General features: G+C 43.7%; 1 protein-coding gene across 2 annotated transcripts in view; it reads left to right on the forward strand.

Annotated features, from left to right (window-relative positions):
* The window catches only part of DTX1 (deltex E3 ubiquitin ligase 1), a 313,999-nt gene that overhangs the window by 115,203 nt on the left and 171,896 nt on the right, over positions 1–26,900 (forward strand). The window lies entirely within an intron of this gene.

Below are 26,900 nucleotides of genomic sequence, written 5' to 3' on the forward strand. Positions count from 1 at the left end.
TCGATTTCAGGATCTTCTTTTTGTGGCTGCTGTGGTGTTTCTGGATCAGCTTGAGGTTGGTCCAATTACAGGAGATATTTAGGTGCACATATAAATCCAAGTGTAGTTGCTATGTGCATTGTGAATCATTTATTGAACTACATGCATAAAGATTTCATGATGGCCAAGGCTTCATTTATTTGTTCAATCTTCTTATGCAGTGCGCTAGCACCCACATGTATTTAGGCGCTTTATATTGAAACACGAACGAAACAGTGACCCAATCGATGGCATTTAACTAATAAAACACAACATTTCTTTGGACGTCTGGTTCCTAAGTTGCTTCATAAGTCAGTAAACAAGCGGTGGGGAGGGGAACTATGGAATGGGATTTCAGGAAGGGTAAATTGGGGAGATAGGACTGAACTGAGGAAAAGGCAGAATGTGTTTGTTTTTATGTGTTTCGTGAGGGTTATGAGGATGAGTTGAGTTCTGACATTTGTTGGTTGCAAGTTCCAAGTTCAGAAGGATCTGAGAAAGATCTGTTCGGGGCAAAAGTCAGTTTCGATTTGAGGATTTCCTTTCTCTGTTCATTCCGCTGCAGGGTTGCTTTTGCCTTCTAATCTGAGAAGCAATGCAGGGAGGTAAGGATTATTAATATTTACTACGCTGTATGACAGTCAGCCTTCATGAAAAAACAGAGCTCACCGTCCTTTAGCCAATGGGTTGGACGGTGATGTAAACCAGTTTTAGGCATCTTCTCAGCCAGCTGAAAGAACAGACTAGATAGGCTTATGTGACACAGGAATGGCAGGCCTAAAATGGTTAGTGTTTCGCTTAGCCAAACGCGATCAGAGGAGGTACATTTTCAAGTGGACTTAGGCCACTGGAGGTGATGTTCTCTTGATGCACCCACACTGTGTCCCAGGGGTTCATGATGCCTTCAGTTTCTTTTTTTTAGCATGACCTGCACTCTATTCCAGGTGAAAGCTACAGATGTCCATGACAAAATCCATCTGCCTTAAAAGACAACTTTCAAATGAACTTGGGGGGCTGGGAAAGAATCTAGAAGTGTTCTGTGCTGTGAATGAAGTCATCTGACCCAAACCTTTTAATAAGCTAGGCAGAAGACATGATGGTTGAGTGGCTGAGCTCAGATGTCTGGATAGTTGGAAGAGTTGAAAGACGTTATCGAGAGATTCTGTGGTGCAGCTGTGAGGTGCCTAGTGACGTCCTGTTCTTTCCTTGATCAGAGGTCACCAAGTCCTCACCGCAGCTTAAAAAAACATGAGCTCCACAGTACAGCAAGGTTCTGTACTGTTTAGAGGTTGGCGAGAGTCTTTCTTTGAAAGTCAGAGGAGATGACATTTATGTATCTAAGCATGGAAATCACAGCTTCTAGAAAAAAGGCAAATCTTTGAGGAGAGCGTACTAAACAAATATTTGGAGGTCAGTTGTGCTGACTTTTGGAGTAAATGATGGGGTCGCTGTCAAATAACACGTCCAGTGGGTTTATGCTGCTTTAGGTGGGCATTCTATAGAGGTAGAACAGAGGCGGTGCTTAACTTGTAAAAAAATAAGTGCCAAGGCTATCGTCAGGAGGCCACTGCAGCTTGCACCATAAATTGACCCTGCCATGCTGCCAATGATAGTACCAAAACACCTACTAACCATCACACTCCTACAAGTGTGACAATTCGGACTACTTTAGGCCCCAAAGCTATAAGAATGGCTTTGGTGACAGGTATTAGTCATTTTTAAAACATATATTTAATTAATAATTAACTGTTGTTGTGCTCATCCCTAAATTAGTCAGACAGCGCCACCGTGTGGCAGACTGTCATAAATGCTGGTGTTGACAATTAAGTGCTGGCGCCGAGCACCGGAAACCACCGGCTCAAATTAAGCACTGAACAGAGGTCTCCAGCTTTTCTTATAGTGAGAGCTACCTCATATCATTAAAACTTTCCTGAGCTACTGCCGATTCCGAAAGGGTACATAACTTAAGCACCACAATTCAAGTATACCCTATTGTGCTCCAGTGAGCATACATCATTGTTATATTAGCTGTATCACAAAAGGATTGCCTGTGGGGTCTATGAACGCTAAGTGTGCCTAAAGAAACAAAGGAGCGACAAAAAAAGGAAATGAACAAGAAAAGGATGAAGAGGGAAGACAAAGGAACAAGGAATTAAAAGAAAGGATATGGCAAAAGAAAAGTAGGGAGCTAGGGCAGAAATAAAGAAGGGGAGAAATAGAAAGGAATGAAGAAAGAGACATGGAGACTGAAAAACCCCAGACAAATAGAAAGTAAGAAACAAAAAGAAAGCAGCAAAAAAGAAGGGAAGAAAAAAATGAAGAGAAAACAGAAGTAAAATTAAAGAAAGAGGAATGAAATAAAGTGGAAAAAGAAATAGAAAAGTAATAAATAAGGAACAGGAAAGAAAGCAGCAGAAAAAAGAAAGAAAAGAAAGGAGTGGAAGCAACGAAACACACAAAATATAGTGAATGAAAGTTAAGGAAGAAGAAGATAAAATAAAGAAAAATAAGTATAGAAAGAAGGAAAGAACAAGAAAAAAGTAAAAAGGTAAAGAAGAAAGAAAGTAGAAGAAACAGAATTAAGGAACAAAGAAAGAGAAATGGGAAATGTAGAGAAAAAATGGAGAAGCGAAATGTAAAGAAATAAAAACAGCAATAAAGAGAAGGGAGAGAAGGGAAGAAAAGATGAAAAAGGAGAAAAGCAAGCCAAAAGGAAAGAAAGGAAGACTGGAAGAAAGAGAGTAAGACTGAGAAAGGGAAGAAAGCAAGAAAGAGGGATGAAAAAATGAATTAAGATGGAAAAAAAATGAATTAAGATGGAAAAAGAAAAAATTAATTAAGATTGGAACGGCTTGAAAGAAAAGAAAGAGAAAAAGCCAAGGAAGGGGAGTAGAGAAAGAAAGGAAAAAAGAAAGAGAGAGAGAGAGAGAGAGAACGAATGAGAAATAAAGAACATTTTCAGGCGAGGGTACTCTGCACTGTGAGTTTGCTGGGCCTCACAGGACGGGGTGCACAATGTTTGAAAGTGCTTCCTCAGCAAAAGGGCAGCTGCATGTTTTAAAACCAGCTGAGATTGCCAGGGGCAGGCAGCGAGCTACTAGTAGCTCATGGTCGACCTGTTGGAGATCCCTGTGATACGGAACATCAATTTGGGAGCCAAGGAGGTCGCCATGTGTCCTAAGTACGTTAGGCGCAATGCAGCAGCACTCCATGGAGGTGCCTGGACCTCAGCAGGGAGCCGTGGTGCTCTGGAGCGGTCGTAGGGGCGAGTGGAATTAGGCCACTGGAGGTGATGTTCTCTTGATGCACCCACACTGTGTCTCAGGGGCCTATGATGCCTTCAGTTTCTTTCTTTAGCATGACCTGCACTCTATTTCAGGTGAAAGCTACAGATGTTCATGACAAAATCCATCTGCCTTAAAAGACATCCTTCAAATTAGTTATGTTTTATGCAAATGTAGTTTTACAATGTTGTTAATAATACAGTTCTATAACAAAAAGAAACATAATAATGCTGTGTGTACAAATAAAGAAAGCCTAGATTGATTGACACTCCGCTTGCCAGAGTGTTCCACTTTCCGTGCATGTGAACAGCTCTTGATTAAGTTTCATAGAAAGCCACCATTTCAAGATGGCTGCTTTGCAGCAGTAGACCAGTCAGTCAGGGGAGGAAACCGTCATACAGGAAGCTCAGTTTATCTTGCTTGTACCCAGTGGCAATGTGCAATGATGCGCTCCTCGAATGTAGGAGCAAAATATATACCATGCAGTATCCACATTCTTCCTGCCTCCCTCATGAAATACCACTACAATATTATTGCTCCAGCGGTGCTAGGGTCGATTTGCCAATAGACTAAACCATAAAAAGCCCACTAGGCGCCTTGTGGGTGATGCTACCAGAATTTAAAATTGGGCCTCACAGGTTATTGCAAAAGACTATTGCTATAAAATGCCTGGGTGCCAAAGAATTCAGCTCACAAACAATTAGGGGCTATCTTCTACTAGATTTATCGGCCTCCCCTCACGGTAATAAAATATCCTTCTGCAAAAACATTGAGCATTGCATATCGACTACCACTATGTCGTCAAGTAAGTATGCATATGTAAGTGTAGTTGTACAAATTTTAACTCCACATCAACATACCTTGAAGATATTCATGCCCGATCTGGCAGTGCTGGACAGCGGGTGATTTCCCAGTGGCCTGGCAGGGTGATGCCTGGTTTTACTGCTGTTGTGGGCTGGTTTTGTTGCTGCGGTCTTTTGCGCTTGGTGCTTTACAAACTATGCAAAGCAAATGTTTTTGCCTATTTCAAAACCATTTATTTTTGCTTTTGGTTGGTTCCTGTCTCATTCAGGGCCGCCACCAGCAGCGCTGATGTTCAGGGGACAGGGAGGTGAGGGTCTGCTGTTGCTTGGCTCACAGAGTCCAGAACACATGAGGTTAAGACACTTTAAAATTAAAAACAGCAAATTTCTTTATAATAAGATCATTGCAAGCCATTTCAGTTGTGTGTTAAATTAAACCATGGCTTTGCGTGACAATTGTTAAAAGTGATTCTAATCATGAACTTGGAAACATTCATGCCCCTCTGCCACTTCCCTGAAATATGATACTATTAGTGATCCAAGAGAGAATTCAGTTATCTTTTGCCTCCTATGTGTGTCCCTGAGCATCTCCATAAATGGAGTAACATTACTGTCTTCTATATGCAGCACACACCCTAAACTGATGTGTTTGAAAGCGCGCTCATGTGATGATGAGGGAAAAGGAGTCAAAGTGGAAAAAGTAACTGCATAGGATCACACAATGTGGGAAAGTGGAAGGTTTCACTTTGCACCAAAAGGTTATCTGTTTCTCTCTCCCATTTGAGCTCAACACTTAGTAGTCTGTGTTTATTTGATGTGCTAAATCAGTGCACTGTCTTAGTTTCTTCCAGGCCGTGCATGCTTCTCTATGAGGGGCGGTAGTAGTGTTTGCGGAGGATGATTTTCTAATTCAAAAGATAAAATGAAACCAGAGCATCAGCCCTTGGTCAGTGCATTTAGACCATTTGGTCCACGTTGCTAAAAGTCTTTATTGTCTTCCATTCTTGAATTAATTCATCACCCACTCCTCACCCAATCAACTATTCATTCATTCATTCAGTGAGCCATGCGGTCATGTCTCCAGTCTCCATCCAGGGATTAGACAAGGTTCAATTATGAAAAATGAGTTATAAAATGCACAATATCTGCCATTTTTTTAAAGCATTTTTGGGGGTCGGAAGAACCTACCATACACCGCTTGCAGCGCCCAGGCTCTCTCGCTGCGCTCGTTCGCTACATGCAATAGAAGTGCTGGTCTGACAAACTTTGACAGGGTTGTGTTTCGTTCCCAGCACAACCCCTGCCTTGATGTGTGAGTTCTGATGTAATCCACACCCAGTGACACCGTGATTGAATGTGTTATGCTGGATTTTCAAAGTGTCTTTCAGGCAGCTGTATGACATTTGTCTAAATTGGGTCCCCCTGCCTAGGAGAATGTTTGCTGTCAGATGGTTAGTTGGTCTCACTGAAAGCGCTTCACCGCCTTCTCAAGGGGATCGGAACACTATATGAAGGAAAGGACCACTGGAATTATACGATTACGATTGTCCGTCTGCTTCCTATTTTTGCATAGTTATAGATTTGCTGCAATTGCTTTATAATCTATTGTCTGGTGCATAATCTGCAGCTTTTAACAAAGAAACATAATTTCCATCTCAAACGGTTCAAAAGTTACTAAAACGAATGACTCATGTTAGTTACTGTGCAGTGGAAGGGCCTTTGCGAATGTTGATTAGTTACCTTTCTGTTGCTTATTGTTATATTTAGGTGTCAAACTGGTGCGCCCAATGCCCAGAACGTGTTAACAAGTGTAAAAAATACAAAATAATGCTAGCAAAAAAATGTGCCACATTCTGCTGCATAATTTGTCTTTTCTTGCCGGATAAGACACTGAACCCTGCTGGCTTTTTGGACTTCCCCTGCCGCATAATTCCAGTGCCCCAGCTATGTGGCTAATCGGTGCAAAGGTCCGTGATGCGCAAGAGCGGGTATGATGTGTTTAGGTGTTTAGTCAGTGCTGTTTTGTAATTGATCGAAAGGCTTAGTTAGCTTACGATCACCATCACACTGGCGAAATGTTTTTGGTGCATGCATGTATTGTGAAGTTCTCGAATCGCACTGGAGGGTGTAGTCTTAAGGAGCGGTCACCCTCGTGCTCTGCGTTTGTACTGGTGCTCCCTACGAACCTACATGGGGCAGCAAAAGTGAGTACATGGGCAGAGCAGCTTTCCTCAGACTGGCTAAGGGGACGAGGGCGCTGCGCACCGGCCCATGCGCCTGCTGCGCCCACTGCGCACCGAGCTGCCTTCCTGAAGGTCGCTGATGCTTGTTGCTAAGGTAACCCGGCTCAGGTGCAGCCTGCTGGAGGCACAAGAGGATTGTAGGATAATCTGGAGCTCAAAGCACACGCTCCCTCCCGCCGCCTCGCCCCCTCCCCCTCTCGCTAAGCATACCGCTGTCACACCCTCACCCGCCCTTCGCTCCGTCAATCTCTCTACTCCTGCTCTCTAGCATTCTTGCCTCTCACCTGCCCGTCTCTCTCGTACGATCCCTCCCTCGACATCACTTCACTGCATCAGCAGCCCCTTCGCGTCTCTCTCGCTCTTCCAGACTCTCTCTGCCTCTCGCTTCTTAAACACACCAACCACACTCCAATCTCTCACTCCCCGGCCCTACCCGCCTCCTGCATCTCTGACCAGACACATTCTTTATCTCTCACCCCCCTCACACCTCTCTCGCTCGCATGCCCCTCTTTCTATCTCACACCCAAATTTGCTCTCTCTCCAATCCTCTCTTTCTCATGTTCACTCTGTATCTCTCGGTAGCCTCTGCAGCGGACGTTGTCGCCCTTGCGACCCTCTCAGCTGCCTCTCTTTCTGTCTTTCACTGGCACCTCACCCCCTCATGTTTTACTCTCGCAAGGAGCCCTTTTCTGTTTCTACCGCATCTCTTTTGTTTTCATTTACACATCGGATTCTTTACCTGCTTCGCGCTCTTTCGCTGTCCACCATCTCTCACCTGTCCCCAGTCTGCCTCTGTGTATCACTCACGTGTATCCCCATCTCTCTGTCCTTCTTTCTCTCTGTCCCCTGGGCTGCCTGTGCCATTAAAACCTGCTATGCGATTTTACTGCCCCCTTTCCCTCTGTTCTACCCACTGTTCCGCTGCTGCTTAGTTTCCCTCCTCTCCCTCGCCGCTTCCCTCCCTCTCCTCCCGGCCTCACCTATCGCTCCCTCTTATCTCTCACACCTCTCGTCGAGTCCCGCCATCTGTCCACTGAATGGCCTCGCTTTGCTTCATTGCGTCTGGCTGCACTGTACATATTTCTTTCCCACTCTCCCGTCTTTCGCGCCTCTTCTTCACCCTCTTTACGACTCTCTAGACGGGCGCGTGTCTATATATACCTCTATCTAGTTTAGTGGTTCTCTGCCCCCTTCAGAGCAGTTGTATGCACACACACTACACTGTAACACTTGCTTTCTCTCTGTTTTGTCTACTTTGATGTTAGCCCCCGCCATCGTCTCTCTCCGTTCATCTCATTCCATATTAATTTCCCTCCACCCCTCTATTACCTTCGTGTTCTCTTTCCTTCTGCCTCTGTTTTTTTGTCTCTTCATCATGTTACTCGCCCCCACCCACACCCTCTCTTCCTGCCTTTGCCTGGCTCCTTCAATCCCCCCTCGTGCTGATCCCCATTGCTATGACAACTGCAGTGAAAAGTCGAAATGGCCAGATCCCTGAGCTGTGGTTCCCAAGCTTTTTAGAATCACCACCCACTTTTAGAACAACAAATGTTTGCCACCCACCTAGCTTTAATGGACATGAGAAGGGGTGATTTTCGAATGTAATGTGTGGTAGCGCATTGTCATCAGGGCCGGACTGGGAACAGAAACCGGCCCTGGCAAACTGCTCAGCCGCCCCCCAAATCCCGGGGTGAGGGGGAGTACAGCCAAGCAGTTTGCAAGGGCCGGTTTCGGCCGATTTTGTTACAGGGGGGCCGATCTTGCCGACCGCCAGTAACAAAACATACACCCAGGGGCCCAAAACGGACCCCCACCCTAGCAGCCTACTGGGGAAACGCCTGGTTCCCGCTATGGGCAGTCCGGCCCTGATTGTCATTTATAGACAGCACATTTTCCATCAGCATGGGCACTCAATATGCACAGAAATAAAGTTTTGCTGATAAAACTATATAGCACAGAAAGAACAATGCGTGGAAATTGGTTTTCTGTGAATATTTATCATTTGTGGATCACCAAGTAAGTGTCTTGATTTGTTTTGATCCTATTAAAATCTCTGTTTCCAGCACTCTACAGCATTACAATAAAGTGTTTCAGTTTTGCTTTCCTAACTGCTGGATTCATACAGGTAATTTAAAGTCATCTTTAGTTATAGTTCTGACTTTGAGACCCACCAAAAAATCAGCTTGAGACCTACTGGTGGGTCACGACCCACAGTTTGAGAAACACTGGCCTAGACAGTGCTCCATACCTGTGTTCACAAGCCTGGCCCTGGGAACAGCCCTCTTGCCGAGACTGGCACACCAGCCAGACTACCAGTGGTGCCCAGGCAAACCCGATGATCTCCGTGGGGTGCACGGGGTAGGTGACCCTGAGGCCCTCCACAAGAGGCACAATTTTCTCTTCTGCTTGCTCCTCCCTGTGGCACAGACACCCTCTGACCTCTGCCAGTCTTCCATTTCTGAAATAGTTGGTCATTTCTAACTTGAGCAACCACCTTCCCTCTGTTGGACTGATTGTTAAGCAGGGATGTATGAACTATGGAACATGAGTATTCAAACCCTACTCGGCCTAGGAACAAATCCCATATGTTGCTTCAATAAATCATGATTTAAACCGAATTTGTGCATGAATCTCCTCCTTTTCTCACTGTGGCTTCTCTCTTCAGTTAATGGTTTCCTTGTACCCATCCCCTCTTTCCTCACAGTTTGTCTTTTTTTATTCCTGTGTTGTCTAAGGTCTGTTCCATCTGCCTCTCTCCCTCTCCTCTCTGTATCTCTCTCACACACACACAATCATTTATTTATCTCTCTGTTTTCTATCTCATACCCAGTCTTTAATGCTTGCCCTTTCTTTGTTACTTTTGTTCTGTTTTCACTATTGTTCCCTCATGTTGTCTGTCGCTCGCTCATTTTTTAACCCTCTCTCTCTTTCTCTCCTCTTTATGTGTTTCACTCTCTAGCTCTTTCCCTCTCATCCTATCTCATTTACTTTCTTTTGCCCGTTTTAAATCACCCTGAACCCACCTGGGCCAACATCTCAGGCTGTCTCTTTGCGCTTTCCTTCTGTTCTCTATGACAATTTACAACCTGAAGACCAACACATCACAAGTGGGAAAGAGTCCCTTCCCTTCAAGTTTCATAGTTTCTTCCCGTGATCTAGTTCGGATTGCTGCTGGGGCATACTGCACACATATGGAATTATAGATGGGTGACAGTGAATAACTGGGGTGTTTGTCATCAAGTGATTCTGAGTGACATGAAATAGACAATGAAAGTGAAGCTTGAGTTCTCTATGATTCCACTCAGCACTCCAACTTGAAAAACACCCCCCCTTTTCACTGTTACCCATCTGTGATTTTTCTTTATGTTATGTATGCCACCTCCATTCCTGTCATCAGCTGTGCATAACAAAGACAAGGAGGACCAGGGGACAAAAAAGGTCCAGCATACGTGCTCCAGGGTATGAACTGTGAAAACAAGAAGTATGCTGTTCCTATAACGCAAGGAGAGGTAGCAATGGAAGAGCTGTCCTCACCGGAAGGGCACATGCGGGGAATGCTCCTAATAGTAGCAAGAGCCCTCACACACCTGAAGAATGTTATTCTTCTTCATCAGGCAGCTCCACGTAGGGGCGGCACTGCAATGCCCAACGGGCCCCGCGATGGGGCTCTTTGCCGATCTTTTACCTATGATCTTGGCCGATGATGAAGAGTGGTGTGTGTGGTATGTGTGGTGTGTAAAAAGTGTGAGTAGAGTGCAGGGAAAAATGGGAGCTAAAAATAACTATGAGAACCTGTAGAACCAACTTTAATTAGCGAGTTCTACGTTATGATTAAAATAACCTTCAATGTTGCAAGAGAGGGATGTAATAAACCTATCGAGCATATGTTGAGTAAGGTCTACATGTGTCATGCCTACTGGCATCTGTGAGATCGTGTCATTTCTTCTGGATCGGTAAACCCTATTATCTTCTCACTGAGGGGAAGTTAATATACATGTGAAAATAAGTAACCATACCCTTACCAAGTTACACCAACCGTAACAGTGTCTCTTCGGGGGAAGAACCCAAAGCAGGCTGGTGATGGGAGCCAATCACTCCGGTATCAACGGACGCTCAATGGTGTTGCGATACATTGTGAGTTGGTAAACACGATTAGCGACCGACCTACCCTCCGATCAATCCGGAGCAGACACACTTCCATTCCTACCTCCCCTCCTGTTATATGAACGGCATACTTCTTGTTTTCAACAGCTGTGCATGAGCAGAGATGCCAAGAGGAGACATACACATGCTTCGCATCTCTCAACTCCTATCCTGTGTTATTCTAGGTGTCCTGCAGTTGCCTTCACCATCCCGTGTCCTTCCATTCCAGTCAGTATTACCTTTCTCTGTCACGCAGACATAACTTGTGGCTTGCATTTATCATCTCCTGCCCAGCAAATTAAAAAGAAACTGGTGCCCTGCCACCCCACCTGTCTTCAATTGGTTGTAAAACGAAATATCAGAGCTAAAATGTTGATTTTACTGATTTTTTTTGCAAAGGACAAAATACGGACTACAAAAATACAGAAGACCAAATATTAGCCCTTGATAAGTATATTGAATTTTCAATTATAAACGGTAATTAACTTCAAACATATATTTACTTAAAAATTACTTTAAAAATACATATAATATAAAAAAGATGCAATTCCATTTTATAACCTACAAACAAAGTAAACATAAACTTTAAAATAAATATACAAAATAATAAACATAATCATAATATATAAATAAAAAAAACTATAAAATAAACATGAATAATTAAATTTTAAAAACTAACAATTAACAATAATCAATAACATTGAGTACCAGATAATAAAATATATATGAAAAATACTAAACTAAAAATATAATTTTAAAAACAATATACTGGAGCACTCCAACAATTTTTTTGAATAACACTGTTTTAGGACAAATAACCAGAAAAGACAGTCCATAAGTCCAAGGTCATGTGATATATTTTCGTTGTCATTATTGTGGTTACAAGCTTTTAACCAAGTACGTGATCTTCAACCGACACGTGTTTCGTCCCCAATGGGACTTTTTCAAGGCGAGTGAGCACAAACTGTATTTCTTATTTCTCTAACAATAATAGATGAAGTAAGACGATATAGGTGCCAGACTATGAACTTCTTCTAGATGATCTCTTCTGTGGCCTATTGGACTGTTGGATTCTTCCTAATGGCAAATGTAGTCGTCCTCATCTGTTTATCATCAATATTTTCAAGCTCACAGTGCAGTGGTGTTGCTATTCAGTCATGGGCAACACCGGCCACACTTCAATCTCCCTCTGTCTATCCCCTCACATCTTTTGAGAGGTGACAAGAGGTTCAGAACTCACTGGTTGGACCTCTTTGCCATGGAGACCAGTGCCCTTGATCACCAGTTCTGCTCCTTGATTCCATATCCCATAGCACAGGCTATAGATTCTCTGTTGTTCCCATGGCCAGGGGGTCTTCTGCACTGCTTTCCTTCTTTTTTATTGGTTGCACAATCAGAGTGGATCATGCCGGGTAAGTCTGAGGGTGGTAACGGAGGTCATGCTATATTCTCTTTCTTTAGATGGCTATCTTTTTCACCCTGGTACTTCCCTCTGCATCCCAAACAGAGGAATAACCTCAATCTCTAATTCAATCACAACATTTCTTGTATAGACTATCTTGGCATCCATTTCACTTTAAGTGAAAGACAACTCTTAATGGAGCTCTACAGGAAGTAGACAGCTGGCAATAGCATATTACATGCAGCCACCCATCATCCTACCAACCTGAAAGGAAGCATCCCGCGGGATGAGCTACTCACCTACAGATGGAATTTCTCCAATAAGGAAACATATGATGCTGAGTTTAGTACCATGGTGGGAAGATTCCATGAGAGGGGATAAGCCCAGTAGGGTACTGAACACGGGCCAAGGGGAAAGTAGAGTCTTTAAAAGGGATAATCTCCTCTTTATCAAGAAGAGAGGGAAAACTGAAAAACCAAATACTGTGTGATTCATTACTGACTTTAGCAATAAGTCAATTCATGTCAAGAAACTTATAAACAAGTACTGGACAATCCTGAGGGCCGGCCCCATTATGAAGACCATTGTGGGACCACACTCCAGCACCACATATAGGAGAGCCAGGACATTACCCTCACACAGAGCCACTTCCAACTATCGACCAAGGTTGGGTGGCTAAAAAATGTAGGGGGATTCTTAAGGTGTGGTACATTTAAGGACTGAAAAAGCAGAACTAATTGCAGCACCTACCAGCTAGCCAATGGCAAAGAGAAAAATCTTACAGTTCTTAACGTGCACGTCTGATTATTGTGTGTATGTATTAGAATGTACGTGCAAGCACTGGTATGTGGGTAGTACCACCTTCTCGGTCAAGATGAGGATCTTGGAACATCTAAGAGTTATAAGGAATCATGATGAAACTTATCCGGTTGCCAGGCATTTCTTTACTAAACATCAAAGTAATCCTGATCGCCTCCATTTCTTTGGCATTGACAAGATTCACAAGCCAACCAGGGGAGGAGACAGAGAAAGGCTACTTCACATCAAGGAGTCACTCCTGATTATAGAGCTCGACACCAACATCTCCCATGGGCTTAACATGCCAAAGAACTCACAATGCACATATAATATGAATGTCTTCTTCCCGTTGCCACCATTCTGCCATATACTTGACTGTCCTTAGTCCAACTACACATTTTTCTGTGCACTGATTCCTTGATTATTACTAACTGATGTTTCTGACATTGATTTATTTCATTGTCTACTATGTTGAGTGACATTGTTTACATCAATTTATTAGGTATACATAGCACTTCTGGCCCTGACAGGCCTGTCTGTCATGCCCACTGGGCCCTGATTGTATTTCTGCACCATGACCTCCTTATCATTGCATGTGGTAATACTGGTGCATGCGTTGCGTGGCATTATAGAATAATCTAGCCCCAAAGTCTGGCACCAAAGTGCATATCTTTTGTAGGCGGATGTAGACTTGTAATTATGGTAACATGCAGTCATTCACAGAGTAAGTGATCCAGTTGTTAACTGGGCTCATCCACTACATGTTGTTCTATGTAGTGGTGGGCGTAAGCAAGATGAGAATGACTATTGAACAGATCGATGAATGAAAAGAGCTGACCCAAAGTCTCTCTAAGTATGTAATTATATTTGTATTTTTAACATATGTTTTTTTAGGTCGAACCTGGGCAGTGCATGCCCTGCTCTGCGAGGCATGCTGTATTGAGGTTGGGTCTTGAAGCTCCGCCCACATTTTTCATTGGATTGTGTTATTGTCCACTGTAACCGGTGGCTGTTCATTGGTCAAAAGGCTTAGTAATCCCTCCTTAGTACCGCTTTGTCTTTTTTTGTAACCTCCCATGGCGACATCCCCTGTTACGTGTATTGTTGCTCAGTAGGCTTTATTTACAGCCTCTGAGCGCTATTTTCTCATATATCGTTCTCTCCTAAAGCTTTTAAAAAATTTTTTAGCACACATTTGAAGTGCAATAGGTCTCGCATTTACGAAGAGTTTAAGCTGTTGGCATTGTAAATAACAATGCCTTTTATTCATGTACAACAACACAGAAATAAAAGGCATTGTCATTTAGAATGCCAATAGCTCAAACTCTCATAAATGCGAGACAATTCGCATTGCAAATGCTTGTATTTATTATGATGCTGGTGAGAATGCTTAAGCTCTCTCTAGGTCAGACGTAAATAAATGTAACACTTAGCCATCGATGGGCCAACTAATTCATTTTAAGGCTGTGTATATTCTCCTCCAACACTGGTTTCCAGACACACCCCTGCTTCTTTTTTTCTGATATACCTTTGCACGTCCATTGCTTCCTTTCTACGGCGCAAGACGAGGGACTTTCAAGCACGTCAGACACAGACGTGCGCCGACTCTCGAAGGGATAGCAGCAGGAGAGGATGGAGACGGGATTAACGGTGGAACATCCCTTAATCCCCGGGGCGAGGGGAGATTCCAGGTCCTCCCCGGCCTCCCTCTCTGACATGAGAGATGCCTGAGGTCTCACCTCAGAGACTGTCATGAGCAATGCTCCGAGCCAGGCAACAGGAGAGGCGTTTGGGAATAGAGTTGCCATCTTGTTCTACGTCGGCAGGGCTCAGTGTTTCCATTCCTGTTCTCTTGTTTAAATTAATCGTGCCTTCTGGGGGTTGTAGTCTTCCTCTGCTTCAATTAAACCGGTCGGACTAGTGCCCTAATGCTATGTTATGTTAATTATTTAAGTGCTGCATTCGCCTGAGCGTCTTGGCGCTGTGGAACCCCACAAGTTGGAAGACTGACTGACAGCAAAGATTACTGTGATGTGACAGTGAAGGGCCAGGTCTTCATCTCCAGCTTTTAAAGTGCAGACTCTGCACCTGCTGCGAAACAGCTTCAGCCCTCCTCCTACGGTGTCTTGTTTGCTCCCCTTTCCTCTGATGAAGTCCCTACAGGAAAATGCACATAAAGGTGCTCCTTACAATTTACGAGTGAACATTAAGGTGGTGCACCTTTTCATTGGTCTGTGCTATTCTACAAGAGGACCATCAAACTAGAATAGTTTTCAAACTGTGGGGCACGCTCCCGTGGGGGGCAGTGGCTGTATTTCAGGAAGGACGTAAATGTGTCTGCAATTACTTGTAAATGAAGGTAGCCTGTGAGCACGAATGGCGCGGTTCCAGTTGAGGTACAAAAAGCAAAATGTGTGGGAATTGAAATACTGAGTGCCATATGGCAGGATCAGTGAGCATATAGTATGGAGAGGGGTCAAATACATGGCTAAAAATAACGATATATTGTGCATTTGGTTGTTTTTTTACCTTTAGTTCACTTCAGTTAACTGCATATAAAATAACACACAACTTAAATGAAACATAAATGAGAGTTAAAGTAATCAATAGGAAATATATGCTTTAATGTTATGAAACCTCAGTTGGCTAATGCAATAACTGCAGATGTGTGTGATCAGAGAGTCACAGAATTAAATCCTGATTGGTGCAGTGAGGAATAGTGACTTGTTTATTTATAGTGCTTTGAGGTCCGAGCATATGACAGAAAACACTGAATATGTAATTATTTTATAATTGTATTACACACAATATAAAATAGGCTGCCACAAAATGATGTAGTGTTTGAGATGAAATATGTGCTTTTAAAAATATACATTTTAGTAATAAGTAATCAGATTTTATCTAGTACAAACATTTTTGTATATGTCCATTAAAAAGGCGGACTTCCGATCTCCACTGATACCACCCTTATATTGCCTCTCTGAAAGAATAAACATTTGCCACCTTTGAAGCTTAAGTGACTTCATCAATTAGGGCCTATACTAGCTCCAAAGCAGCCTTTATATTTGGTGATTAACCAATTGTACACATTTACCTTTCTTTCTGGTTGAAGGTACCCTGTGAGAAGGCAGTTTTCTTCTTTAGCGCTGTGTCGCTTTCTCTGCTTCACAGCACAGGACACCCTTCTCTGCCCCTCCCCCCCTCATTGTTGCATGATCTGCAGCCCTGGGAGCATGCAAAGGAAATTACCACACACAAAGCTGTGGACTGTATGTCTTTATTCCTCAGCATACAATCACACACTGCACTCTCATTATATCATAACTGTTAATAACCACACCTTATCTCCTCCCAGCAAGTTATGTAATTCCTTTTTGAGTCGACCCAGAGCTGCAAGGGTCCTAGCATACATAGTCTCAGGACACTACACCCGCCATCCTTCGTTTTCAGGTATCGACACCGCAAGGTGTGCATTTAACGGTCCAGGGCAGGTAGATTTAGCAAAACGATGAGTGAAGGTGGTGGCAGCGGGATCAAATGATAGTTCTAAAGAGATGACCCAGAAGAGGGGACACTGTGTGGGGGTATATTTTTCCATTCACAAATGGACAGAGACAGCTTCCTCAGAGAGATGCCTCCAACAAAGGTGTGATCTATAGGGGTCCATTAGTGCAGCAGATGCTGTGGCACTGGGGCCAGGGGTAATTGGCCACTGGACTATCTTACTATGAAAAGGGATGTGGACCCATTTTTCTTCTGGGCATTAGGACCCAGGTCACCCTCACTTCACACAAACTAGGTCTAAAAGCCTAGGGAATAGGGTGGACTAGATGTGGAATTTTTGTCTTGGAGTGATGGCCCAAGGAATGGGCAGAGTTGGAAGGCTGTTTCGCAGAGATGTAGGTATCATTGGTGCTGCAGCTGCAGAATTATGGCTGTTATACTATCCTTACTTTCTTGAATTAGGGGACTAGTGCATAATTGCTATGCCAGTGTGGCTTTGGACCTAGGGGCAATAGCCCAAGGGATGGGATAATTAAAGGAGAGGAGACACCTTGGTTTGGGCATCAGAGAGATGGGAGGGATAGGGGGTAGCATAATAGGGGAGCCCCTGTTGTTAAGAAAGGGCAGAAGAAACAGCCTGCTTCTCATTGTAGTCAGTAGCTATCATTAGTGAAGCAGGTGCAGTGACACGGGTGCAAGGGCCTGAGAGGCCCACTGTATCGCAATCATGTATGTCTTGCTTGAAAAAGGGGGCTCGGGAGTACATTTTCCTTGCTAGTATTAGGGCAGAGGGCACCCTTGCTGCAGAAATGGGGCAACAAGCAGGAGCTCATTTTTGTTCTGAAATGGACAGACAGCCTGTTTTAGGAAGGGGTAAAAAAAAAGAAGAGTAGAGAGCCTGCTTCCCTAGGCCGTAGCTCACATTAGTGCAGCAGGCGCAGTTGCCTTGGGGACCCAGAGTACAAGCGGCTCACAGCACACCAATTATGGGGAGTAGTGTTTATGGTAAATTCTGTTTGTTAGATTTCTTTTTTTTTTATAAATCTCAAATTTAGGGTGGAGAATAAGAAAAAACACCTAGATATGAACTTATAATGCCCCCCACCCCTTTGTGTTCAGCCCTGGTGCCTCCCGCTCCCTCAACCCTTGCCATAAATTGTTGGAGGGGGGAATAACTTCAAATAGTTTACTTGGGGGTGCTCAGTGCAAAAAACGTTTGAAGACTCTGATCTAGAAACTTGCCCATTCCAGCAACCCATCAAGCAGCCATATTAATGCATCAGACTTTCACAGTCAAGTGATCATGACTCCTTCAAGTATGTCAGACTGTTATGTCTAATCAGACCTGAGATAACACCACTTTGGAATTTGGTGCCTTTATATGGAGTTTATGTAAATGTAGTGTACCGACTGCTTCCAGGATTGCTCATCATAAACTGAAAGTTATTCGCAGATTAATCCTATGAACATTTCGCATATTAATGGTATAAACTCTAGTGATCTATTCTTAATTACCTTCTCACACTATCACCCTTTGGTCTTGCCCACTCACTACAAAACTACTACATTACTAAAAATACATAAGCATCGGACCTTTCTTTAAAATAAAGAGAGAAAGAAATAAACATCATGAGGTGATGTTCACTAGTTTGCAATATTTCGAAACAAACATTGGCAAAGACAATAGGTCTTGTCTCTCAAAAGCAAAACTATTGGCCTTGCCAGGGGCTTGTTTGTACTCTTTGTATGCAGACATGCATCACGATATATGCGCACACATGGGTGGCAATCTTCTGTTAAAGAAGACCCATTGCAAGACAGTGGGTGATGCGTACATGTGTCAGTGACAGAGTTTTTAATGACAGTCGTGACAGTGCTATACAGGGCAGCAGTGAGCTAGGCAGTCCAAACACGGACAGTCCTGTCAGTGAGTGAGCTTAAACTCTATTTTGACAGGTTGATTGCTCTCACCCCAGATTGAGATAGTCCCATTAACCACAACCGCCCAAAGAGCCCTCCCAATGCACAACCTTCAGCCGTCACCCCTTCGACTCGATGCCCTTCAGGAGGTGCAGGCTTCTTTTTCCAGATGCTGTTCAGCATCAGAATCAAGCACGGGTAAAGCCAAAAGGTCGGGTGATGCCTCTCAAAGGCGAGGCCAATTGGCTTTGCCAATGCTCGTTTGTTTTTGAGCTAATTTTGTAGCTTGAATTCAGCCAGAAGGATCACCAGTTTGCATTGCAAAACAAAAAGCATTGAAATAGATGCAGTGCATAAAATACTCAATTACATATATTATAAGCGCATACAACAAACACATTTGCAATGCAAAATCAGATCACTTCAGGGCCCAGCTGGACAGTGCTTAAAATAGAGCCAAGAAACTGTTTGAAATCATCAAACAACAAGCCACTCATACCATAAACCACATTTCGGCACCCATGACCTCATACCCCAGTGAGGAAGATTTCTCAGCTCACTTCTCAGAGAAGGCAAGGAAAATTGAACTTGAACTGCAATGTGCCGCAACTAACCAGCGGTCCTTGAGTTCCCCTGCAGTGGGTGTACCTAAGGCAGAGATTGATTTTTCACACCCCATTGTCAGCTCTCCTAAAACCAACGCTTCTTTGAACTCCTTCCTGCTCACAGATGCTGCTGAGCTGGCACCCTCCCTGGTGTCTCTAAAACCCTCTAATCACTTCAACGATCATCTTCCCACTCAACTTCTCAAAGATCTGAATTCAGCCACTCTCCCACTCTGGACCCGGATCATTCAAGAATCTCTGATACAGGGGAGGATTCCCGACTGCCTCAAGATGGGGCAAGTCTCTCCTATCCCTAAGAAGCCTAATGTTGACTTAGCGGACCCACTAATTTCTGTCCGATCACTAGCATCATGACTTTAGCGAAATTATTCAAGAAATGCATCCACACACCGCTCTGCAACCACATCGAGAAATTTCAGCTCCTTGACCTTTTCCAGTCTGGTTTCAGAGCTAGCCACAGCACTGAAACAGCACTAACCCACATAGTTGATGACGCCTTGAGATCCCTTGATCAAAATGTCCCTTGTCTTCTGATCCCTCTTGACTTGTCTTCAGCAAGTGACACTATTAAACATGAAAACTTGATTGCTATTCTTCAACATAGGATGGGGTTATCGGGCCCTGTCTTAAATTGGTTTGCTTCTTTCTTGCATAACCGTACCCAAAGAATCAAAGTTAACCAATCACTTGCTGCCAGTACCCCAGTCACTATTGGAGTACCTCAAGTTTCTGCACTGTCGCCCATGCTCTTCAACCTTTTTATGGAACCTCTTTCCAATATTCTGAACGGCTCCAACATTCAATACCATATGTATGCTGATGATACACAACTTTATTTGAAGATCTCCTCTCCTGATGACATAAAAACTCTTAATGATGCGCTTTGGAAAACGCAACAGTGGCCAACACATAATCATCTGTTGCTAAACTCCCTTAAAACAGAATTCCTTCTGATTTCCCCCCGCAACCACTCAGCTCCTGCCCAAGACTGGATCAAACAACTCTCTGCACTCAACTGCACCCCTAATGTTGTTGACTCTGCTAGATCATTAGGCATCACCCTGGAGAAATACCTAAACATGCAAGCTCACATTAGTGCCACTATTAGGGGTGCCAATCATCAGCTCAACACCCTAAGGAAAGTCAAGCCATTCTTGCTTCCTGAGGACATCCAGACAGCTGTCCAATCCCTAGTTATCTCACGCCTGGAATATGGTTTGGTAACCCTTGCCGGCCTTCCTAAAGCGAGTCTGGATCCGCTTAAAGCCATTCTTAATGCATCGGTCAGACTCATCACCGGCTCCAGAATACATGACCATATCACGCTGGACTTATTTCAGCTTAACTGGCTATCCATTGAAGCAAGGATTTGCTTCAAGATAGCTTGCCTGATGCACAAAGCTATTCACTACAACACCCCCGTCTACCTAGCAAAAACACTTGAGCTATCTGGCTCGAGTTGGAACTTAAGAAGCTCTAATACTCTACTTTTGAAACCACCCAAATTCAATAACAAAATAACTTATAACCGTGCCTTCTCTGGTCTTGAGCCTAGAATTTGGAATGCTCTTCCTCTCGAGATCAGATCCAACCCATCGCCTACCTCTTTCAAAAAACATGTCAAATACTGAATTACCATCTACTGCAATAGCTCTGATGCCATCTTTAATCCACTTCCATCGCCAGCTTGAAAATCTTTTTACCGATCGCTCTAAATTTGTTATGTTTCTCTTCACAGGTCCTTTTTGATGTATTACCTGCTGTAACTTTTTAGTTACTTCTTGTGTTCTATTATGTACTGCACCCTTGTTTTAAAACTCTTGCCTTGTGCCCTCCTTTCTACAGTGCTCAGATACCCTTTCTTTTTTGGGTCATGTTTGCGCTTTATAAAACTTTTCAAATAAATAAATAAAATAAAAAAATAGGTGTATATACACACAGGTTTATCATACTTGAAAACAGAGGTTGGATGAATGAATCGGTGCTCGTTACAATTGAGAGCAATGGATGTAAGGAGTGGTTGGTGTGCTCCAGTTATGTGAGAAGTGACTTGAGGGGGTTGTTGGGGTACAGCGACGGAGAATGAAAAAGTGAAAACCTTCTTTACGCCAGGCGCGGTTCTCATGCTGCTTGGTGAAGCATTTTTTACTTTGAGAACAGCTGTGGCCCAGGCCCCACGTGGGAGATGCAACTTTAACTGTTCCTCGACAAATCATTAGCAAAGGAAACATCATCTTTAGCCTCGAAACCTTCTGTGACAAAAATTGATGGGGAACTGGTCTGTGCACCGTGCAGTCCTACAGTTAAATGGAGTGTTCCCTATCCGTCAGCATAGGATGCTGCTCTGTACAGTACCACTCACTGTGTGCATAGAGGTGTCTTTAACTTTGATTCCTCGGCATAGCATACTGCTCTGCATAGAGCTACGCTCTGTGTGCATAGAGGTGTCCTTACTATCCATTTATCGGCATAGGATGCTGCTCTGTACAGTGTGAGGCCCTCCGTGCATAGAGGTATCTTTAACTTCCATTCATCAGAATGGGATGCTACTCTGCACAGTGTGAGGACCCAGAAACGAAAGCTCAGTAGGTGCCGCTGCAAGGTAAGGTGAGGGGGGCCCCATTACCCATGTCCTAACTGTTTTATTTGTTTCCAGGTAGCTAGCTCGAGGGGGTCCCCTTTAAGGTGAATGGTGTGGGGGACTCCGCACCGCGGGGGCCTCCGTTATGCCCTGTGAAGACCCCCATGCATAGAGGTGTCTTTAACTTTCATTCATCGGCATAGGAAGCTGTTCTGGATAGTGCGAGTCTCTGGGTGAATAAGGGTGTTGTTAACTTCCATTCATCGGCATAGCATTCTGCTCTACTTAGTGCTACTCCCTGTGTGCATAGAGGTGTCTTTACCAACCATTCATCAGCATAACATACTGCTCTGCCTAGTGCTACTCCCTGTATGCATGGAGATGTCTTTACCATCCATTCATCGGCATAGCATACTGCTCTGCCTAGTGCTACTCCCTGAGTGCATAGATGTGGCCTTACCATCCATTCATCAGCATAGGGTGCTACTCTGCACAGTGCCACTCTATGGGTGCATAGAAGTGTCTTTAACTTCCATTCATCGGCATAGCATACTGCTCTGCATAGTGCAAGTCTCTGGGTGAATAATGGTATTTTTAACTTCCATTCATCGGCATAGCATACTGCTCTTTATAGTGCTACTCCTTGAGTGCATAGAGGTGGCCTTACCATCCATTCATCAGCATAGGATGCTGCTCTGCACAGTGCCACTCCGTGGGTGCATAGAGGTGTCTTTAACCATTCATCAGCATAGGATGCTACTCTGCACACTGTGAGGGCCTCTGTGTAGTGAGAAGTCTTTAACTTTCATTCATCAGTAAAGAATGCTCCTCTGCACAGTGCCCCTCACTGTGTGCATAGGCGTGTCTTTAACTTCCATTAATTGGCGTAGGATGCTCCTCTGCACAGTGCAAGTCTCTGGGAGAATAATGGTGTCTTTAACTTCCATTCATTGATATAGGCTGCTGCTCTGCTCAGTGTGAGGTTTTCCGTGCATGGAGGCGTCTTTAACTTCCATTCATCGGCATACGATGCTCCTCTGCACAGTGTGAGGCTATGCATGTTTACAGGTGGCCCTAAGTTCCATTAATCGGCATACTGTTCTGTACAGCGCAAGTCCCCTGTGAATTGAGATGTTTTCACTTTCACCCATCAGTATAGGATGCTGCTATGTACAATTTGAAACACTGTGCGTATAAAGAGTTATCCTTGACTTCCATTTATTGGCCTATAAAGGTACTGTGTGCGGTGCACTGCATGCACCCAGGTGACCCTAACTTCCATTCACTGGCATGCTGTGTGAGTCACAGTATGCATAGATGTCTTTAACGTTTGTACACCTGCATAGGAATCTGTTGTGCATAGAGGTATCTTTAATTTCCATTCTTTGGCATAGGAACCTGCTTTGCATAGCATGAGTCCCAAACGTGCAAAGAGTTTTCCTTAATAGTTACATGAGATCTGCTCCCCTCCCACCGCAAATGAAAACACAATACAGTTGCCACGTCCAACTAGACGAAATGTTATACCCACAGTTTGCTGACAAGTTCAACAAAGATCCTGCTTGGGCAGGGGATGGCTACGGAGAACCATGCCTCCGAGTAGCCACAGGTGACGCCACTGCTCCACCCCCAGCATTGGAGAATTTGTTGGGTATTGCCTGCGGCACTAGCATTGCAGTGAGCTGAGGCCATTTGAATGCCAGCTTGTCTCCCCCTGAACTCGCCGGTCCCTTGACGATCTGGAGCTCCAGAGCTGAGTGCTGGTAACATATCAGACCACAAAGGACAGTAACAGAGTATGATTGGACGGAACACTGGAGCACTGTGAAGAGCTTCTTGAAAGAGTGCACAATTCAAGGTACTGAGGATTTAAAGGGGGGCACTGAGAGTTAAGAGGGATACAAGAGGGAGAAGGGGGACACAAGCAAAAAAGAAAAATGGGCAAACCTCTGAAGCATGCTAATGTAGTCGCCAAAGTCAACTCTGCGGCCCGCCTCAAGGCCAAAACACACTTAGCCCAGGCAGAAGAAGCTGCACGACTGGCCAATAAGGAAAATACCACCAAGTTCTATGGCTTGGATAGCACCCTCGAGAGCTTGGAGGAGGAGGTGACCCCTACTGCCTCCCCGGAACGTGAGGTACCGGTGGTAGACCAGATAAACGCTGCATTAAATCTGATAGAAGTTGCAGCTTTGACTTCTAAATTACAGCAGGACAACTCTTTACTCGATGGCCTTAAAAAGGATTAAAAGGGGCAAAGGAATTTCCTTTGTTTTTAAAGAAAGCAGGTCTACAACCCCCCTAAGTCCAACTACAAAAACATCAAAAGGCCCATCAGCTGCACCAGTGCTACCCGTATCATTAGAAGATCTAGCTTCAAAAGACCTGGAGAGACCACAATGCCACCTGGAACCTGATCAGACTCAATCACTATCTACAAGAGATGATTTGGCAGTTCTGGAGTCAGATCAAGGACAAGGTCAAGGTCAAGACCAGGTGGTCTCGCCAACACCATCAAGTATAGTAGAAATGACTGTTTCCAGTTCAATCCACTCAAAGCTACTTGGAACTTCAGATGAAGGCAATAAGACACCAGTAAATGTCTCTTTAAACCCAAATCTAAACTTCAGTCTCAACTCCAACCACTGTCTCAGGGTCAATTATTGTCAGAAGGCTTATTGGCTCAGGACGATACTATGGTTGGAAATCCGAATCTGCGCATTACAGAATTGCAAAGTAACCCCAGTCAAAGATCAGAAATATCAGGAGCTTATCAGTTGGACATTGGAGACATGCTGAACTTAATATTGGAAGAGGTTCGGGAAATACATTTTTTTAAAAAAAACTGGAGATCGCCTCTTTGCACCTATGGCTAGGGAAAATTGAAGAAGTAATGACATGCTTCCCCATTAAACTCCAGGAAGTGTAAGATAGAATTTCAGCACTAGAAGATCAAACGAATACGGTTATTGGGGAAGTGAAAGAGGAAGTAAAAAACAAAAGCTATCTGGAGAACAAACTTGAGGATCTCGAGAATCATTCTCGGAGGTCAAACCTCCGAATAGTTGGGGTCCCAGAAGGTATTGAAGGTTCTCAAACTCTGCAATGGGCCAACTCCTTTATTAAGCAGAAATGTCTTCCGGAATTTGAAGGAGACCTTACTATTACCAGGTCACATCGAGTCCCAGCACATCCCTTCCCCAATTCTTTGATACCACGAACAATTTTGCTGACTTTCGTATAAAGGAGAGAATCCTAACAAAGGCGATTCAGCAGAAGCAGTTTTTTGTAAACTAACCACTAAATGTCACATATTTTCTGATATGACTGCTGCTGCTGCGCGCAGGAGAAAATCATTTGTTAAGATTCTTCATTTGTTCAAAGCCCATGGCGCCCAAGCATCAATTGCTCAACAATCTAAACTGCGGGTTTTAGTTAAGGGGAAGTTTTTCATGTTTTCTGATTTTGGAAGAAGCTCAGCTATTACTCAGGTATTACTAAAAGAGATCTCGCATGGATCCTGAGCTTAAGGGAATAGTATAAAATATCCCGTTTTTTTTGCTGGGGTCAGCAGGGTCACCCAGGGTGTAGTCACATGACACCAAGGAGGCTAGATGGGTGGGGTGAAATGTGGCTAGCGTGGCTAGTGGGGATTTTTGCACATTTCGATGGATGTTTTTTTTTTCTTCTAGGGTGGGAAGGGGGGTTTGGGGAAGGGTTCACAGCAGGATAAAGAGCAGGAGCAGAAGGTACAGATAGCAAGAAATTTAGAGACTCGTTATTGAGTAAACCAGGAGTTTAATAGAAATACCAAAAGAAACTAGTAAATGCAAGATCCTATCAGTCAACGCTAATGGAATTTTAAATAAATGAAAATATGGTGCTCTTATTAGACGGCTGATATCATTCAATCCCCAAGTTTTGTTTTTTCAGGAGACCCATTTAAAATCTAATTCCCCTAAATTATTTTTACCCAGGGTTTTTTCTAATGTTTTTTTTGTATCCTTAGGCCTCGCAATGAGAGGGGTTCCCATCGATTTCTCTAAAAAACGACCCTGGGAATTTGTACAAGTTCACAGGGATCCACAGGGGAGGTGGATATGGGTGGTAACAAGGTTGCAGGGGAGGACCTTGAATTTCATAAATTATTATGGCCCTGTTTCGGATGACATCTCGGCTGGTTAAAATCAATGAGCTTCTGAGGGGAGCCCCTGGGCAGATTATTGTAGGAGGGGATTTTAACTTTATACAGGATTTAAGAAAGGACACTATAAATAAAAATAAGAAACAACTTAAACCCAATACTAAAAAAATGGTGGAGGCCATTAAACAAGAACATCAATTAATAGATCCTTGGCGAAATATAAATTCTGATAAAAATTATTTTACCTGCTACTCGCACCGTTTTCAAACCGCGTCCCGAATTGATTTTTTTCTTACATCTAGATCTCTTCAGGTTTTAAAGGCAAAAATCGAGTGTAACCCCTTTTCGGACCACGCATATATTGGGCTCGAACTCATACTTGGGGGGGGAGCAGGTGGCAGCTGGACTGCCTCCTCCTCCAAGACCAGGATTGGGTGAAAAGCTTTAGAGAGTGGATCTCCGAATATTTTAAGAGTAATGATAACTCTGCAGAACCTTTCTCTGTGTGGGGCGGGTTCAAGGCGGCAGCTCATGGACAAATAATTGCCTATTCGGCTGCCCAGTCAAATGCTCGGAGGCTCAAAATAGCTGAATTACAAACAGCAGTCGAAAAGGAGTATGCCTTCCAGATGCAGCTGCACCCTCACCAACTTGAGCAGGCAAGAACAGCTCTGAGGGATTTTTTTGTTTTAGAAGAGATCTGTAGCTCTCAATTGTATCAACAAAGGATCTATGAAGATAGGCAGCTAGTTGGTATACTTTTGGCTAACTCGACAAGAAAAAAACAAGAAGCAGCTATAATATCAAAAGTGCTTGACCCTAGGACCGGACAAGAAGTTGTCAATGGCGACGAGATCCCACAGATCTTCTTAGAACATTTCCAGCAACTCTACACTACCGAATATTCGGTGGGAGAGGAGTCGATCCAGGATTATTTCACAAATGTGAATATTCCCAGACTCTCAGATAGCCAGATTAATCAATTAGGATCTGATGTAGAACCCGCCGAGATTTTGGCATCCATTAAAGCAACAGCCGGGGCCAAAGCGTGTGGGGAGGATGGCTCCCCCATCGAATTTTATAAAACTTTTGCAAAAGAACTAATCGCACCTCTGAAAAAATTATTTAATTATATTAAAAAGGGCGGTCTGGTACCCGCATTTTTTAAAGAGGCGATAATTGTGTCCTTTGTTAAAAAAGATAAAAATCCTATGGACGTTAATTCCTATAGGCCTATTAGTCTCTTAAATTCAGATTATAAGATTTTAATGAAAGTATGGGCTGAGCGCTTTTTATTCGTCGCCCAAGAGACAATCCATAGAGACCAGACCGGTTTTATAGCAGGTAGATTTATGGCGGCCAACACCGAGTTTTTAATACAGGCCTTGGACTACTTTAATATCAATTTTATTCCAGCATGTATTATGATGGTCG

Source organism: Triturus cristatus, chromosome 11, assembly GCF_964204655.1.
Source record: "Triturus cristatus chromosome 11, aTriCri1.1, whole genome shotgun sequence".
NCBI classification, from domain to species: Eukaryota; Metazoa; Chordata; class Amphibia; order Caudata; family Salamandridae; genus Triturus; species Triturus cristatus.